The sequence below is a fragment of the Callithrix jacchus genome, chromosome 7 (genome assembly GCF_049354715.1).
Source record: "Callithrix jacchus isolate 240 chromosome 7, calJac240_pri, whole genome shotgun sequence".
Classification (NCBI taxonomy): domain Eukaryota; kingdom Metazoa; phylum Chordata; class Mammalia; order Primates; family Cebidae; genus Callithrix; species Callithrix jacchus.
The window spans coordinates 79,528,520-79,540,963 of NC_133508.1; the positions used below are offsets into that span (position 1 = coordinate 79,528,520).

General features: G+C 45.3%; 2 pseudogenes; both read right to left on the minus strand.

The window, feature by feature from the left end:
• Positions 1 to 807: 807 nt before the first annotated feature.
• Positions 808 to 8,015, minus strand: LOC103794385 (transmembrane channel-like protein 6 pseudogene; annotated as a pseudogene).
• A 35-nt stretch (positions 8,016 to 8,050) lies between these two features.
• Positions 8,051 to 9,101, minus strand: LOC100384991 (E3 ubiquitin-protein ligase makorin-1 pseudogene; annotated as a pseudogene).
• Positions 9,102 to 12,444: the final 3,343 nt, after the last annotated feature.

Genomic DNA, 12,444 nt, shown 5'->3' on the forward strand with positions numbered 1-12,444 from the left:
TAATGGAGACAGGGTTTTGCAATGTTGGCCAGGCTAGTCTTGACTTCCTAACCTCAGGTGATCCACCCGCCTCGGCTTCCCAAAGTGCTAGGATTACAGATATGAGCCACTGTGCCTGGCAATTTTTTGTATTTTCAATAGAGACTGCTAGGATTACAGGTGTAGCCACTATGCCTGGCTGAGATTATTTTTCAAAATAAAAATTTGGAAAAAACAAAACTGAAAACAGAAAAACATGCACCCCTTTTCTGACATCATTCATTTGAAAAAAATTAACAAAATAAAATAGGAATCTTATTGTAATTGGAAAGAGGCAAGAGCAGTAAAAGGTAGAAAGAATATATGCAGTGCAGCCATTTCAGAGATGTTAATCTTACTTGGTTAACCACCCACTGTGTTCTTGAAACACTCACAGTGATGGTCACAAGAATGGAAACATTCCATAACTTTTCCTTGTTTCTCTCTTCCTGAAATCTAGCTGATCTGTATAGTTTCTCCTGAATTTGCTGACTTTAGTAATTTTATTTCTTTTAGCTAATCTTGATAACTTTCCCTCTTCTTATATGATAAATTCATCTTCTTAATGATGTATTTTCTTTCTCCCCCGCCATGCCCCCCCGCAGAATAGAGTCCCAGGCAAGGCAGAGTTCACTGGGGGTGCCCAAGCCGGATTCACCCATCCTTTCGGCTCCAGCCTAAGCGGGGCTACAGCTTTCGAGAGAAGCAGCAGTCTCTTCCTGGTGCTGGTTTCCCAGCGGGGTCACTGGGAGGGACTAGTGTGGTCCTGCGAGGCCCATCGCTGGCCCCCTAGGCATCCCGTTCCTCTGTGAGCAGGGAAGGGGGTGCCGCAGCCTCCTCGGTTGTCCCAACCCTGCTTCTCTCCTCCCTGTCCTTCCTCTGGTAGACGGAGTGAAGCTTGTTGATTAAGAAGATTTTGTCCTCCCCCTCGTTGCTGATCTGCTCCTTGAGCAGGCGGAAGACCTTCCGCTGGCCCCGTACCACCTGGGTGATGAGGTAGATCACGGCCAGCAGCAGGGCCAGCAGCAGGGCCAACACCAGGAAGACGAAGAAGGTATCTTCCACCAGGTATTGGTGCACCCAGGGTCTCCAGGAGACCCTGGGCCCGCCGCCTCCAGACGGTGCACCCACACCTGCGTGCCTCGGACACGCTGTCCAGGGTCCAGAAGGGGCTGCGGATACTTGAGGGCTTCACCTGCCGGCCGGCCCACATAGCAGAGGAAGACGGCGGCGCCCAGGACTGCGAGGAAGCAGGGCAGCGTGAGGAAGGCGGTGCTCACGTGCAAGGCTGGCCAGGGCCAGAGCGGCGCCTGGCAGTTGGCCAGAAGGCTGGTCCCCTTGAGTAGAAGACGAGTAGCAGCTTAATGATCTGCACGGCCAGGAGGAGGGAAGAGAAGAGCATCCCCAGCCAGGTCAGAGTCTGCCCCTAAATCAGCTCCAGAACGTTCCAGGCAATGTCATACTCAGGCTTCCGCCTCCTCTTCAGCTTCTTCTCGGAGATCATCCTCCTCATCGATTCCCCAAAAAGCGTGTCCAGCAGCGCGTGAGGACAAAGTTCATCACCAGGAACCGGTACTGCTCCTGGCCCTTGAAGTGCTCCCAGCACTGGCCTTCCCTGCCCACCCTGCGGCCCAACCAGGGCCAGCATAGTGTCCCCAGGATGGCCAGCCTGAGGATGAGGTTCCTGCAGATGGCCGCGTACAACTCCAGCACCGGGGAGTCATGCAGCTCCAGGTTGGCCAGGCCACGGCACAGGTAGGGGGCCCCAGGTTGAGGGGGCCCACCACCAGGGGCAGGACCAGCAGTGCGGCCTCCTGACCCGGCAGCCTCCGGATTCTGCATCATGAACTCCGAGAAGGTGTGGATGGCCACAGCACAGCCCAGCGCAGTCCTCAGGTACAGCAGACACACGAGTCCCAGCACGGTGCCTGCCGCAGCCTCCCGCAGACTCTCCTGGGTTTCTGCCACAGCGGCCACTCCGCCGGCAGCTCCTTCTCCAGGTGCAAATGTTGTCTGTTGTCTTGCCGGAGACGGAAGGCCCGCTTCTGCATCACCCTGTAGTCCCAGTAGCAGAAGATGGCAATCACATGGATGCCAGAGGTGCTGCCCACCCGGTAGCTCTCCCCAAAAGAGTGAGCCATGCTGTACACCAGGGTGATGCAGGAGATGAAGAAGCCTACACCCACAATGAAGAGGTAGGCCAGGGGCATGTTGCAGGGCAGGCTACCTGCCCTGGGTGTGTGCCGGCCGCCACCCAGGGGGCTGGTCCAATATGGCATTACTGTAGTGGCCGTTATACATGACGGTGTGGGTGAAGCAGCTTATGCCTGTGAGGAGGAGCTCCAGGCATGTGCTGATGGCGGCAGGGCCCAGGCGGAAGGCAGCCTGCAGGCCCACGATGAAGGCCACCAGCGGCAGCAGCAGGAGGGCATTGAAGGCCAGCAGGGTTTTGAGAAAGAGGCAGCAGGAGATCACGCTGGAGCCTAACTGGCCCCTGATATGTTTCAGGACGTAGCACCACGGCGTCAGGGCCTGAAGGCCCGAGAGCAGCGCCAGCGCCAGGCTGTGCAAGCCATATCTGAGCCAGCTGCAGCAGGAGCAGATCTCGCCATGGCCCCGCTGGCCCCTCCACTTCCCCCTCCTGTTCCGGCTCTTCTCTTGCAGGCCACGTTTCTCGGCCATGCTTAAGGGCATCCCTCAAAGTACGTGATCCCACTGCGCCACCGCCAGGCCGTAGAGCTCCTTCACCAGGAGGCTCCACTCCTCCCTCTCCTCCCCGGCTGTGGAGTCCAGCTCCAGGTTGTACAGGTGGAGGCTGGGCCAGGTGGAGCACACCAAGTCCCCCAGCAGGGCCAGCAATGGTGCAGTTGGGCGTGCTGGCCAGGATACAGAGTGTGGCCGTACTGCGGGTGCCCTCGGGCCCCAAGAGTGTCTGCTGGCCACTTGCTGTGGTCCCCCGCTCCCTCTGCTGCAGCTCCAGCCCCTCCTGGGCCTCCCAGCAGTTCTGCTCTTGGATGAGCTGGTGGAAGGAGTCTTGCTTGTCAGGCTCATCCTCTTATCTTAGAGGCTGAGCTCCTGACTGGGAGGAGCCAGGGAGAAGGGAATAATGTCTTTTCTTTTCTTTCTTTCTTTTTTTTTTTTGACAGAGTCTTACTCTGTTTCCAGGCTGGAGTACAGGGGCACGATATTGGCTCACTGCAACCTCTGCCTCCAAGGGTTCAAGCCATTCTCCTGCCTCAGCCTCCTGAGTGGCTGGGACTACAGGCATGTGCCGCCACGCCCAGCTAATTTTTATATTTTTAGTAGAGATGAGGTTTCCCATATTGGCCAGGATAATCTCGATCTCTTCACCTCGTGATCCACCCGCCTCTGCCTCCCAAAGTGCTAGAATTACAAACAGGAGCCACCACACCTGGCCAATGTCTTTTCAACAAGTGGAATTCACATTAGTAAATCAAAGGAGGGAGGGAATCCTTTCCAAATCATTTTATGAGACCAACATCATCCTGATACCAAAACCCAGCAGAGAAAAGAAAACTTCAGGCCAATATCCATGATCAACATAGATTCAAAACTCTTCAATAAAATACTGGCAAACCGATTGCAACAGCACATCCATCACGATCAAGTAGGCTTCATCCCGGGGATGCAAGGCTGGTTCAACATCTGCAAGTCTATAAACGTAATTCACCACATAAACAGAACCAAAGACAAAAACCATGTGATTATCTCAATAGTTGCAGAGAAGGCCTTCAAAAAAATTCAAAAGCCCTTTGTGCTAAAAATTCTCAGTAAACTATGTATCAATGGAACATATTTCAAAATAATTTACGACAAACCCACAGCCAATATCATACTGAATGGAGGAAGCATTCCCTTTGAAATCTGGCACTAGACCAGGATGTCCTCTCTCACCACTCCTATTCAATATGGTATTGGAAGTTCTAGCCAGAGCAATCAGGGAAGAAAAAGAAATAAAGGGTATTCAAATAGGAAAGGAGGAAGTCAAACTGTCTCTATTTGCAGATGACATGATGGTATATCTAGAAGATCCCATCGTTTCAGCCCAAAATCTCCTTAACCTGATAAGCAACTTCAGCAAAGTCTTAGGATACAAAATCAATGTGTAGAAATCACAAGCATTCCTATACACCAATAACAGACTTAAAGGGAGCCAAATCAAGAACAAGCTGCCATTCACAATTGCTACAAATAGAATAAAATACCTAGGAATACAACTAACAAAGGATGTAAAGGACCTCTTCACTGAGAACTACAAACCACTGCTCAAGGAAATAAGAGAGGACACAAACAGATGGGAAAACATTCCATGCTCATGGTTAGGAAGAATCAATATTGTGAAAATGGCCATACCGCCCAAAGTAATTTATAGATTCAATGCTATTCCCATCAAACTACCTATGACCCTCTTCACAGAACTGAAAAAAACCACCTTAAACTTCATATGGAACCAAAAGAGAGCCCAAATAGCCAAGTCAATTCTAAACAAAAAGAACAAACCTGGAGGCATCACACTACCTGACTTCAAACTATAGTACAAGGCTACAGTAATCAAAACAGCATGGTACTGGTACCAAAACAGAGATACAGACCAATGGAACAGAACAGAAGCCTCAGAGGCAATGCCGCACATCTGCAACCATCTGATCTTTGACAAACCTGACAAAAAAAGCAATGGGGAAAGGATTCTCTGTTTAATATACAGTGTTGGGAAAACTGGCTAGTCATGTGCAGAAAGCAGAAACTGGATCCCTTCCTGACACCTTACACTAAAATTAACTCCAGATGGATTAAAGACTTAAACATAAAACCTAGTACCATAAAAACTCCAGAAAAAAACATAGGCAAATCCATTCAGGACATAGGCATAGGCAAGGAGTTCATGACTAAAACACCAAAAGCAATGGCAACAAAAGCCAAAATAGACAAATTGGATCTAATTAAACTCCAGAGCTTCTGCACAGCAAAAGAAACAATCATTAGAGTGAACTGGCAACCAACAGAATGGGAAAAAATGTTTGCAATCTACCCATCTGACAAAGGGCTGATATCCAGAATTTATAAAGAACTAAAACAGATGTACAAGAAACAAACAAACAAACCCATTCAAAAGTGGGCAAAGGATATGAACAGACACTTTTCAAAAGAAGACATATATGAGGCCAACAAACATATGAAAAAATGCTTATCATCACTGGTCTTTAGAGAAATGCAAATCAAAACCACATTGAGATACCATCTCATGTCAGTTAGAATGGCGATCATTAAAAAATCTGGAGACAACAGATGCTGGAGAGGATGTGGAGAAATAGGAACACTTTTATACTGTTGGTGGGAGTGTAAATTAGTTCAACCATTGTGGAAGACAGTGTGGCGATTCCTCAAGGACCTAGAAATAGAAATTCCATTTGACCCAGGAATCCCATTACTGGATATATATCCAAAGGATTATAAATTATTCTATTATAAAGACACACGCACACATATGTTCATTGAGGCACCATTTACAATAGCAAAGACCTGGAACCAACCCAAATGCCCATCAATGATAGACTGAACAGGGAAAATGTGGCACATATACACCATGAAATACTATGCAGTCATAAAAAATGATCAGTTTGTGTCCTTTGTAGGGACATAGATGAACCTAGAAACCATCATTCTCAGCAAACTGACACAGAACAGAAAATCAAACACTGCATGTTCTCACTCATACGCGGGTGTTAAACAATGAGAACACATGGACACAGGAATGGGAGCATCACACACTGAGGTCTATTGTGGGGGAAACAGGTAGGGACCGCAGGGGGTGGGGAGTTGGGGAGGGATAACGGGAGAAATGCCAGATATAGGTGATGGGGATGGAGGCAGCAAACCACATTGCCATGTATGTACCTATGCAACAATCCTGCATGTTCTTCACATGTAACCCAGAACCTAAAGTGCAATAAAATATAATAAAAATTTAAAAATTAAAAAATAAATCAAAGGAGGAACATTGTATAATCTCTCTTAATGCTAGAAAATCAAGTAAAAAAATTCACTTCCCCTTTAGAAATAAGAAGAGAACCTCCTTAATATGAAAGAGGGTACCTATAATAAAACCTCTGTCAAACCTCATGGTTTAACATATGAGAAATTCTTCTAAACGTTGGAAGCTTTTTTTTTTTTAACACTGGTAACTAAATAGGCCAATAAAATGGAGGTACTTCTGTCACTGTCAATGCTCACCATGATATTACAGGTGTTGATCAATACAATAAAACCAGAAAAAGAAAGAAGGAGTATAAAGATTGGAGAGGAAGAGATTTATTCGCAGATTTATTCATGATAATTCACATAGAAAATAATGATAAGAATAGCTAATTTTTTTTGAGATAGGATCTTGCTGTGTTGCCCAGGCTGGGGTGCAGTGGCACAATCTCAGCTCACAGCAACCTCTGCCCCTGCCCTCCCACAGCCTCAAGCAATCCTCCCACCTCACCTTCCCGAGTAGCTGGGATCACAGGCATGTGCCACCACCCCCAGCTAATTTTTTATTTATTTATTTTTTTTAAATGGAGTCTCGCTCTGTTGCCCAGGTTGGAGTGCAGTGGCATGATCTCGGCTCACTGCAACCTCCGCCTCCTGCCTCCTGGGTTCAAGCGATTCCCCTGACTCAGCCTCCTGAGTAGCTGGGACTACAGGCAAGTGCCACCACGCCCAGCTAATTTTTGTATTTTAAATAGAGTTGGGGTTTCACCACCTTGGCCAGGCTGGCCTTGAACTCCTGACCTCGTGATTCACCTGCCTCAGCCTCCCAAAGTGCTAGAACTACAAGTGTGAGCCACTGTGCCCAGCCTGTTTTTTATTTTTTATAGAGACGGAGTTTTGCCATGTTGCTTAGGTTGGTCTGGAACTCCCAGACTCAGGCAATCCACCAGCCTTGGCCTCTCGAAGTGCTGAGACTACAAGCCTGAGCCACTCACACCCAGCCAAGAATAACTAAAATTTATTGAGCACCTAATATATGCAAATTCTGTGCAGTAAGCATTACATGTATAATGCCTTTAATGTATAATTAAATAACGCCATTTAGTCCTACTTCAAAAAAAATCTAGAGGATAGGAGCAATTATTGCTCACATCTTACAGATAGTGACAATTATTATTATTATTTGAATTGCTTTATTTGGGAAAAGTGCTTCTTACAAAAGGGCAGCTGCAAAATATAGAGAGCTCTGAAACAATTATTTGTATTTTCACAAAGTGAAAGAATGGGTGGGATCCAAGGAATCCAAGCAGTAGGTGGACAAACCAGGAGCAGCCCCGAGTTATTTTCAGGAAACAGAGCGAGAAAACACAAAGGTAAAATTTCCAATCAAGGAATTCTTCAAACAACTTAACTTTAGCTAATCTTAAGGATTCCCAAAAGTGTGACTTATTACTGGAAATCCATTACTCCACTACAATAATCACCTTAGAACCGAGTTTTGAATCATATCTGTCTATGTGAAAGATCAGGGGTGGAATGACACAAATACCTGCAAAAACAAACACAGAAACCCAACAACAAAATGCCCCAAATGAGGACAAAGAATTCTCAGAAAGTGCCTGTACTGGAAAGGCTAGATCGTAAAACATTAAATACAACTGTGCATCCAAGACTCAGTTTGTGTTAACATATGGGATAACAGGTAGTTTTAACCTCTATGGCTAACCTCGTTTCTCTGTTTATATAAACAGAGCTAGAACTGCTATATTGACTACTACCCATATACTGCTTTGTCCTTTAAGATCTATCTGCCACACAAGGCTTAAACCACAAAACCAAGTTTTTCCACTAAGGCTAAGAATACTACATCTATGCAGCCTTGAGAAGCTTATCATACACCCATACCCCTTTCCTCAATGAGTTTCCAGAAGTGGTTCGTTCATTGGGCCCGGTATCTGCTTGATGTTCCCACTTTCTGTCTCTGTGCTCCTCTCTATGGCCATCAGGGTACACATTCCTGTAAAAACAGTTCCCTCCAAATGGGCGGCTACCATGTGCTTCTTCAAAATACCTTCATGCCTTATTCCTCATTGCCTCCTTGTATTTCTGAAAGAGTTTCTGCTTCTCTTCTTTCTCCTCCACCCATCACTCACTTGGAATGACAAAGTTATATGTGATATGGCATTCTGGGCAGGGCTTTATGATTTTGCTCTCAAATTGCTTAGCACTCCTCCACTTGACAATGCACTTGAGACAGTAGGTGACTGTAGTTGGAGAGGATCCTGAAGCAGTGCTCGCTGGGGTTGGCTTTCCTGGGAGACCACCTACCTCCATGCAGATCCTACACACCATGTCCTTGCTGCGCTGCAGAGCAAATGAGAGTGCCATGTCCTTCTCAATGCACAATTTTACATGCTGTGATCTCTGGGTAGCATCCATCGGATGCAGGACCTGCAGCCCACACATGTCACATGAATCTCCATGGAGATAGCACACAGTTCTCCTAATATAGGCACTCTCCCATTGCAGCATAGGGGCACAGCTGCTTCTTTGTTTCCGTGGCGGTTTTTTCCTTCTGATTCTTCCTTGGTCACTGAGCCCTGCAGACGTGCTTCAGTGCAGGAAGGCCCAGTACAGCCACAATAGGGTTGCCCAAGAACAAACTCAATAGCATTCACCCAGTCCTCTGAACCTGCTCCTACAGTTGCAAAGTTTGAATTTCTTGACTCAGCTTTCCTGTATTCATTTCAACAAGTGATCCAACTATCAATGAGAGACTTGAGGAAGCAGCAAGGGATGACTTTGTAGTTAGCTCTGTAGCAGTTGCTTCTTCCTATTTCAATGGCTTGCTATGTTCATATCTGCAGCGGTCTCTATAAATACAGTACCCTCGCTGAAAATACTTGCACACTACACCATACAGACTCTGAGAGGTCATGCAAGTAGCGACAGTTATCTCCTTCCTTAAACCCCATGGATACAATACCCACAGGTGGCCTGTTTAGTCCAGCCTCTGCCAATGCCTTCGCTGCTGCTCCTGCTCCTGATGTGGCTGTTGTTTGGGAGCGGCAGCCTCCGCTATTACTGTTTATGATAGTGACAATTATTATTCCTATTTTACAGTTAGTGATGCTAAGGCACAGAGAAGGTAAGAAATTCACTCAAGATCAAACCTAAACAGTTTGTTTCTGGGGCCTGAAATTTCAACCACTAGCCTATATTATAACTTACTGTCATTGACACAGTTTCGTGGCAGACAAAACAAGGTATGAAAGGTATTCAAGCTCTGATGGAATAAAATTAACATGTCTTTAGAGCCGAAGGTGAAGGCATATGAGTGATTCTCAACCTTGGCTGTATATTAGAACCACCAGAGGAGATCTGAAAAATCCTGATTCCTAGACTGTATCCAGGCCAATTACAGCAGAATTTTGGGAGGCCACCCACATAGTTGTTAAAAACAACTACATTAAAATATCTTAAGATGGCTGGGTGCGGTGGCTCACGCCTGTAATCCCAGCACTTTGGGAGACCATAGCGGGTGGATCACCTGAGGTCAGGAGATGGAGACCAGCCTGGCCAACATGGTGAAACCCAGTCTCTACTAAAACTACAAAAATTAACTGGGTGTGGTGGCATGCACCTGCAATCCCAGCTACTCGAGGGGCTGAGGCAGGAGAATCACTTGAACCCAGGAGGTGGAGGTTGCCCTGAGCCAAGAGCATCCCAGCGTGGGTGACAGAGTGATACTTCATCTCAAAAAAAAATCTTAAGAGGCTCTGGTATTTACTCAAACTGTGGTAGAAGTTTCTATTCTTGCAACCTGAGTGAGGTTGCAAACTTTGACCAGATGAATTACAGAAGGGTGTAACTTGGACCCAGAAGAAGGATATGGACTAGAAGTCTCCTCTCGTCATGGTGACTACAAAAAGACTCAGTGTATCCACATGTAGCTCAGGTAGAATCATTCTGGAAGTCTGCAAAGCTCAGATCCTGCTCCCCAGTGTCAAATCCCTGACTGATGATGACCGTATTGTGTTAATAAATGGTCAACTCTATAGCTTCAACTTGTTTAAGATGTCAACCTCTGCCTTCCTGACAAGGTAACTATCTCACAGCTGAGAGCTGTTGAGTCAGTTACCTCATCTTGGCCCCCTGCAATGGTAACTCTGTCATGGTTGTAAATTCTTGACCTAGTAATCCGAACTCCCTAGAGATGCTAGAACTCAGTGAGTGAGTGGCTTTTCAAACCTGAAAGGGCTTAGAATTAAAAACAGAGATGCTAAATAAGTCAAACCCATTATGTTAATTTTGTGTTTAATAAGTTCATGTGTGTGGGGGCGGGGTATGATACTTACAGTGTAATTTTAATATAATGTGGCATATTGAAGGATCCAATTGATTAGCTTAATTTGATCAATTAGACCTGTGAGGTGTATGAAAGTTTAATTAGCATTATAAATAGTATTGGAATATTTGACAATTAGACCTAATAGATTTACGTGTTTAATATACATAATAACTTTTAGTGGAGTACTTGGGAAGGATTTGCTTATCAGAGGTGGGACTTTTTGAGTTTTTAAAAAATTTATATTTATTTATTTTTTAAAATTTCCTATAGGTTATTGGGATACAGGTGGTGTTTGGTTACATGAGTAAGTTCTATAGCGGTGATTTGGGAGATTTTGGTGAACCCATCACCTGAGCAGTATATACTGCACCCTATTTGTAGTCTTTTATCCCTTGCCCTCTTCCACACTTCTCCCTAAGTCCTCAAAGTCCATTGTGTAATTCTTATGCCTTTGCATCCTCATAGCTTAGCTCCCACATATCAGTGAGCACATACGATGTTTGGTTTTCCATTCCTGAGTTACAGCACTTAGAATAATAGTCTCCAGTCTCATTCAGAGTGCTGCAAATGCTGTTAATTCATTCCTTTTTATGGGTGAGTAGTATTCCATTGCATATATATGCCACAGTTTCTTTATTTACTCATTGATTGATGGGCATTTGGGTTGGTTCCACAATTTTGCAATTGCGAATTGTGCTGCTATAAACTTATGTGTGCAAGTATCTTTTTCGTAATGAATTCTTTTCCTATGGGTAGATACCCAGTAGTGGGATTGCTGGATCAAATGATAGTTCTATTTTTAGTTCACACTGTTTTCCATAGTGGCTGTACTAGTTTACATTCCCACCAGCAGTGTAGAAGTGTCCCTGATCATCTCACCCATGCCAACATCTACTGTGTTTTGATTTTTTGATTACGGCCATTCTTGCAGGAGTAAGGTAGTATCACATTGTGGTTTTGATTTGCATTTCCCTGATCATTAGTGATGTCGAGCATTTTTCATATGTTTGTGGGCCATTTGTATATCTTCTTTTGGGAATTTTCTATTCAGGTTCTTAGTCCACTTTTTGATGGGATTGTTTAGTTTTTTCTTGCTGATTTGTTTGAGTTTGTTGTGGATTCTGGATATTAGTCCTTTGCCAGATGCATAGATTGTGAAGATTTTCTCCCACTCTGTGGGTTGTCTGTTTACTCTGCTGACTGTTGCTTTTGCCATGCAAAAGCTCGTTAGTTTAATTAAGTCCCAGCTATTTATCTTTGTTTTTATTGCTTTTACTTTTGGGTTCTTGGTCATGAAATCCTCGACTAAGCCAATGTCTAAAAGGGTTTTTCCAATGTTATCTTCTAGAATTTTTCTAGTTTCAGATCTTATATTTAAGTTCTTAATCCATCTTGAGTTGATTTTTGTATAAGGTGAGAGATGAGGATCCAGTTTCATTCTCCTACATGTGGCTAGCCAATTATCCCAGAATCATGTGTTGAAAAGGGTGTCTTGGCCCGGCGCAGTGGCTCATTCTTGTAATCCCAGCACTTTGGGAGGACAAGGTGAGTGGATCATAAGGTCAGGAGTTCGAGACTAGCCTGGCCAGCATGGTGAAACCTCGTCTCTACTAAAACTACAAAAATTAGCCAGGTGTGGTGGCAGGTGCCTGTAATCCCAAATACTCGGGAGGCTGAGGCAGGAGAATTGCTTGAACCCAGGAGGCAAAGGTTGCAGTGAGCTGAGACTGTGCCATTGCACTCCAGCCTGGGCAACAGAGAGAGACTTCATCTTAGAGAGAGAGAGAGAGAGAAGAAGGAAAGAAAGAAAGAAAGAAGAAGGAAAGAAAGGAAGGAAGGAAGAAAGGAAGGGAAAGGAAAGAAAGAAGGAAGGAAGGAAGGAAGGAAGGGAGGGAGGGAGGGAGGGAGGGAGGGAGGGAGGGAGGGAGGGAGGGAGGGAGAGGTGTCCTTTCCCCACTTTATGTTTTTGTTTGCTTTGTCAAAGACTAGTTGGCTGTAAGTATTTGGGTTTATTTCTGGGTTCTCTATTCTGTTCCATTGGTATATATGCCTATTTTTTATGCCACCATGCTGTTTTGGTG